Source organism: Trachypithecus francoisi, unplaced genomic scaffold (assembly GCF_009764315.1).
Source record: "Trachypithecus francoisi isolate TF-2019V2 unplaced genomic scaffold, Tfra_2.0 Contig01579, whole genome shotgun sequence".
In the NCBI taxonomy this organism is placed as follows: domain Eukaryota; kingdom Metazoa; phylum Chordata; class Mammalia; order Primates; family Cercopithecidae; genus Trachypithecus; species Trachypithecus francoisi.
The window spans coordinates 12,123,822-12,130,415 of record NW_022681442.1 but is presented as its reverse complement, the minus strand read 5'-3'; the positions used below and the strand labels follow the sequence as shown (position 1 = coordinate 12,130,415).

At 53.3% G+C, this 6,594-nt stretch overlaps 1 protein-coding gene across 4 annotated transcripts in view; it reads left to right on the top strand.

Annotated features, from left to right (window-relative positions):
- Nucleotides 1-6,594, top strand: part of GRK5 (G protein-coupled receptor kinase 5) — a 250,470-nt gene that overhangs the window by 107,128 nt on the left and 136,748 nt on the right. The window lies entirely within an intron of this gene.

Genomic DNA, 6,594 nt, shown 5'->3' with positions numbered 1-6,594 from the left:
GATGATGGTGGTGGTAATGGTAGTGGTGATAGTGGTGATGATGGTGATAATGGTAGTGGTGATGGTAGTGGTGATGATGGTGGTGGTGATGGTAGTGGTGATAGTGGTGATGGTGGTGGTAATGGTAGTGGTGATGGTGGTGATGGTGGTAATGGTAGTGGTGATGGTGGTGATGATGGTGGTGGTAATGGTCATGGTGGCGGTAATGGTAGTGGTGATGGGGATGGTAGTAATGGTGGTGGTGATGATGGTGGTGGTAATGGTAGTAGTGATGGTGGTAATGGTGGTGGTGATGGTGGTGGTAATGGTAGTAGTGATGGTGGTAATGGTAGTGGTGATGGTGGTGATGATGGTGGTAATGGTGGTGGTGATGGTGGTGGTAATGGTAGTAGTGATGGTGGTAATGGTAGTGGTGATGGTGGTGGTGATGATGGTGGTAATGGTGGTGGTGATGGTGGTGGTAATGGTAGTAGTGATGGTGGTGGTAATGGTGGTGGTGGTGGTAATGGTAGTGGTGATGGTGGTGGTAATGGTAGTAGTGATGGTGGTAATGGTAGTGGTGATGGTGGTGGTGATGATGGTGGTAATGGTGGTGGTGATGGTGGTGGTAATGGTAGTAGTGATGGTGGTAATGGTAGTGGTGATGGTGGTGGTAATGGTAGTGGTGATGGTGGTGGTAATGGTAGTAGTGATGGTGGTAATGGTAGTGGTGATGGTAGTGGTGCTGGTGCTGGTGGTGGTGATGGTAGTGGTGATGGTGGTGATGGTCGTGGTAATGGTAGTGGTGATGGTGGTGGTAATGGTGGTGATGGTGATGGTAATGGTAGTGGTGATGGGGATGGTAGTAATGGTGGTGGTGATGATGGTGGTGGGGATGGTAGTGGTGGTGGTGATGGGGAAGGTGGTGATGGGGAAGGTGGTAATGATGGTGGCAATGGTAGTGCTGGTGGCAGTGGCTACATTTAGTGGCACCTATGAGGTGCTAGGTATCTTACATATGGTGCTAATCCTTAACAGAGCAATGCCAGGTGGGCAGCAATGTCTCAGTTTGCAGGAGAAAACACGGAGGGACTTAACCAAGGCCACACAGGTGGTATGTAGCAAGGCTCAGATAGCAGTGCAGTGACACCTGCTTACATTGCAGTGAAGATGTCATGAGGCAGTGGATGGTTGTGTCCTGGTGAATAGTGCAACTGTCAGGGAGGGGAGGTAGCCTTTGTGGGGGAGGTGGCCTGGTGTCAGCACTGCCCTCCCTGGAAGGGTTTCCTGGGAGGGACTGTCCCCAGTCTCTCCACCTCCCCCGGGGCCACACCAGAGTGCTCCTTTCTCTCAGGCCCCATGTGCTGGAAGGGGCCCTGTCCCCATCCCCATGATGACCAGTTACCCAGCCTGGTGTTGGTTTTGGTTTTCCTCATTTGAGGTTGTGGGATCCCTCTGGTTGAGGCTGAGGTTTTTCTGCTCTGGAAACCCCAACTGTGTTGTGGCCGTGAGGAGGGGCCTGGAGGTGCTGGCACCTGCCCACAGACCGCAGGCCCCAGATGCCCTGAGCCGCCCCATGCGCCTAACACCATCCAGCCAAGACATTTCAGACACTCATAGCTGAGAACTGCAGCACAGGGAACTTTCTGGGGTCAGGAGAACTGTGTCTTTGCTCCCCATGTCCGCTCCTGTAGAGGACAGAGCCGCTGGGAAGGCTGGGGTGTATGACGGCCCAGTTACCATCTGCCCGTGCCTTTTGCCCCCGCTTTGGGTGGAATCCTTGCGCACAGCAAGCCCCTGACTGAGCCGCAGGCGGCCAGCAGGCCCGGAAAGGGTTCCAGCCACTCTCGCTGCCTCTTGGCCTGGCAGTTCTGGCAGTTGCTCCCTCGCCTGGCTGTGCCCACATCAGAGTGTCAGCCTTATGAATGGAACCTGGGGCTGGATTCTGCACAACTCGACCCATTCCTTAGGTCTCTGAAGTGATTCTCCTCATGTGAAAAGAGCCAGTCTCCACCAAGTGGTGAAGCTGGTGGTGCCAGCCGCGGAATGCACCCTTGGACAGGGAAAGGCTCTGTGTCCCCCAGACCACCCCACTTCCCTCTCTTGCCTGCCACCTGGGGTCCTATGCTCAGCTAGGAAAGTGCTGGACACACTCGCAGGCAGCAGGACTGTGGCGCCTAAAAGCTCCTGATGCTTCCTGCCCCAGGAAACAGTGGACCTATGCCATCCAGAGGCACTGCACAAGCCCCATCTCGAGATATTCCGGGTCACAGGTGTTTTGGCAGCCCTTCATGTTGTTTTCTTCTAAACCTCTCAATCAGGGGATAGTTACGGGGAGCAGTCTCTTCCTGACACCTCTAGACCTTGACCTCCCAGCTCCAGCACTTTGGGGCAGTACAGTAATGGAGGAACTGAGGGCAGGATGAGGACTGAGGCTGGATTCCCCCTGATTCTGGAGAGTGTGCAGAAAGGCTGTGTAGAGGAGGTGCACCGAGTCAGGGACTCAGCCGGGGGCTGGCTATTCTTAGAAGGTAAGAGCTGTGGAGACAGAACGAGACCCTTGGCCTGTATCTGCCCCACTCCATCCCTTCCCTGCCTGGCCCACTCAGTGGGCTCCTCGTCATGTGTCTCACCTGTGGGGATCTTAAAGCAAACTCTTGACAGAGGGGCTCTGCACCCTGCCCTGGATCTCAGATGACGAAACTGAGGCTAGAGGGATGGTGCTTTCTCCCACCCCCACCCGAAACCAGGGGCCTGTCTCCCTTTCACAGTGGTTGCCAAGTGCACTGGATTGGAGAAAGTCCCCTACAGGCTGAGGTCACCTCAAATACACTTCGCTGGAGTCATGTTGCTTCTGAAAAGGCTTGAGTCACTTGGTGACGCAGCCCCTGATCAGACCCTGTAATTGGGATCTCGCCTTGTTTGGAGCTGGATGAAAAGAGACTTAGAATCAGTGAGAAGCCACATGCCCACCTCATCAGTTTCAGCTGGTGGTGTCACTCTGGGGGTGGCAAAGGTGGCAGAGCCCAGGTGGATGGAAAATAAGTATCAGTGGAGGGGAGGGAGGAACAGAAGGCAGTAGACACAGGGGTAACCCCTTCTCATCAGAACAACTGGCCGCCTCCACTTGGCCCAGGCCAGATCTGACTCTGAGAACACCCACAGCCTCCCCACGGTGACATTTTCTGGAAATCCAGCCCTGCTGGCAGCACACTGGGAGCTGAGTCCTGAAAGCCCACCTGGGTAGAAAAGAACTGGATGGAGTCTTTAGTCCTGCAGACATCGCAGGTGGAATTGTGACACTGCTTTCCACTCGACTGCAGATGAGTCATCGGCCTTTTGTGGCTGGGAATGCAGTAGAGTGATCCTTCCGCATGCAGTCACTGCGACACCTGAGATCCCCCCAGACGGATTCAGTTGAGAGCAGCTTCTCCAGTTTTCAGGGCTTTCCTTCCTCCCCCTCCAAATTCATAGTCGAAAGACCCGATTCATGACATAATTTGGGTTTCTAACAAATGTGGCCCCCTGCAATAGCATAATGCTGACTTCTCTGAACCACAAGCCAGTTTCTGCTGGGAAGTCCTGGGGTCTCTGTAGCCTGTGCCCCTCACTACCCCATGTGCTTGTGCCTTTAACCAGCAGTGCCCCCAAATATTCTGGAAATAGGGGTGGTAGTTTCTGTGGCCCCATTCCTGCTGCCTCTGGTTATGCCTGGCCCCAACCTAGGGGTTTCTGCTCTGAGCTGAGAGCTGGGGTGGCCGTGCCGTGTTACCCTGCCCTCTCCATACGAGGACCAGACCCATTGAATTGTTTCAGACTGTAGAGTGACCCATGACATGTGGCCTGGAGAGAAAAGATGAGTTGACCAATCAGATTTGCTCCTTGAGCCTTTAGAATCAGGATTCTGGGAGATGGGTAGTGAGCTGGGCTGACGGGTTCTGAAGACATAGCAGCCTCAACAGCTGCAGTTCTAACTACCCAGGATTAGTGCAGACATCACAAATGAAGAGCACAGTCTCCACAAGACCACCCTCACTCCAGGCACCTGCCACAAGGCTGGGGAGTCCCCAGGCCACTGGCATTTCTGACCATGGCAACAGATTTAGGGATTCCCCTGAAGCTCTCAGGTTGGATAATTCGCTAGACTCCCTCACAGAACCCAGTGCAGCGCTATACTGACAATTACAGTTTTATTATTGCAAAAAGATACCCAAACCAGTGACAGGGAGAGGTGCCCAGGGTAAGGTCTGAGGGTCCCAGATGTGAAGCTGCCATGGATGTGCCACCTCCTGGCACATTGGTGTGTGATTACCAAGAAGCTCACCCAGGCCTCAGTGTCTGGAGTTTTTATGGGAACATCGTTATGTAGGCATGATTGATGGAATCCCTGGGCACATGGTTGAACCCAATCTCTGGCCCCCTGTCTCTCTGAAGTCTAGGTGATATCACGTGGCTCAAAGCTCACCCAGGCCTCAGTGTCTGGAGTTTTTATTGGAGCCTCCTGGCACGTGTGGTGTGTGATAACCAAGAAGCTCACCCAGGCCTCAGTGTCTGGAGTTTTTATGGGAACATCATTATTTAGGCATGATTGATGGAATTCCTGGGCACATGGTTGAACCCAATCTCTGGCCCCCTGTCTCTCTGGAAGTCTGGGTGATATCACGTGGCTCAAAGCCTCAACCTTCTAATCCCATGACTGGTCTCTCTGGCATGGCCAGCCCCGCCATGAGTCATCTTGTTAGCATAAACTCAGATAGGGCTTCAGGGGCCTACCATGAATGAAAAAGACACTCCTGTTACTCAGAAAATTCCAAGGACTTAGAGGCCACCTCTCAGGAGCCAGGGACAAAGGCCAGTCAGATTCTTTATTATACTATGACCAGTTGGGGCCTGTGCAAAGATGTGAGTATGTCCTGATCTGTGGGGATACCAGGAGTCTGCCCCAGAGGGGTGTGGCCCATGGGAAAACAGGCACCCACTTACTCAGGGTCCAGAAAGCACGGCAGGTTCACTGTGGATCTTGCCTTCCCATCCCCAGGGATGACTTTCTCTTCTCTGGGATTTGTCAACAATAAAGGTCCAAGGGTCAACAGAAGGCAAAGAGGCATTCAGTAGACAGGGTGTGTGTGTGTGTGTGTGCACGCAAAATAGGTGTGAGACTTGAGGTGACTTCTGCCCAACTTCACAGGGAGATGATCAGGGCCTGGGGGAGAGTGGGGGGCAGTGGCCCCTGAGGCCATCTCACTGGCCCGGACCCCTCAAGGCCGCAACTGAGCGGTGCTCTCCCTGCAGTCTCCCTTAGGCTTTCTGGTATAGGAGGGGCCTCATACGGTTTGTCCTCCTGCCCCTGTGAGTGGCCTTGGTAATGGCTTTATGACTGCCAGGCATCCTACTGTGAGAAGAATGCTTGACTCAAGTCAGGCAGGACGCAGCGACCTTGTAGAGTCAGAGCCCAGGATCACCGCATTCTGGAGCTGGGAGGAATATTTTTCAGTCAACTTTTCCAAGCCTGTGTGTGTCTCTTCGGGTCCTTTTTAGAAGACGTAAACAGGGCAGAACTAACAAGTCAGAGAGGAAGAAATTCCTAGAAAGAGTGGTCCCGTCATCCTTTTTCTCACTGATTTCAGGGACTTTCTCTTGACTTACAGCAGTGGTTCTCAAAGTGAGAGTGCACCAGAATCACCTGCAGAGCTCATTAAGTCACCCATGCTAGCCAGTGTCTGATTCCGTAGGTCCAGGGTGGGCCCAGGAAGCTGCATTTCTAACTGGCTCCCAGCGATGCTGATGCTGCTGGTCCAAGGACCACCGAGAACCACTGACTTAAGGGCAAAAAAGAAGCTCCTTCCAACAAATGCATAGAACCTTCCTTAGTTTCCCCCGTGGAACCTTTCTCTGATCAATCGCGCATTTGTCACCAGGGAGGAAAAGAACATTAGACTACGAATCAGAACAGCTGAGCCCTGGTTCAGGTTATGATAAGCACTGCCTGATTGAGGCAAGGTTCTTTCCTTTCTGGGACTCTGTTTCCGAATCTGTCAAATGGGTTCAATACTAGGAGCTAGCTCACAGGGTGGTGTGGGAATTGAACTAGATGACGTGTTACTGGTACAAATTCCCTGACTCTGGGAGTACAGCAAAGGCCACACAAGCCGTCCAGGGTCAATTGTTTTGCAAAGGTCTATTCCATCCCTCCCAAGGATGCTATGTGAAGCCGTTGGGCTTAAAGGAACCCAGTAAGTTAGACCTTAGCCCGTCCAGATCACCACTATTACTGGTTTTGCCAGTGTCCTTTGGAGGAAGGGGCTGGGCTGGCAGTTCCACTCCACAGTGCCAGGTAGTGACAGGGCTCTAGGGGCTGTAGGCCCCTCACTGCTTGGAACTCATCATCGCTGCACCCCAGCCACATCCCACTGGGCTGACACTGCCACAGGGAACAATGCCTTCCTGGAGCTCAGGTCATCCCACTGCCCTCCCCAGAAGCGCCGCACCTCCTCCAGCCTCAGCTTCTCCCTTCTGTTCTCCACGCCAGATCATTTCCGCCTCTGCCTTGAAAGCACAAACACCACTCTCAGAAACAGCAAAGGCAACAAGAATAACAGCAAGTCAGTTTCTTCC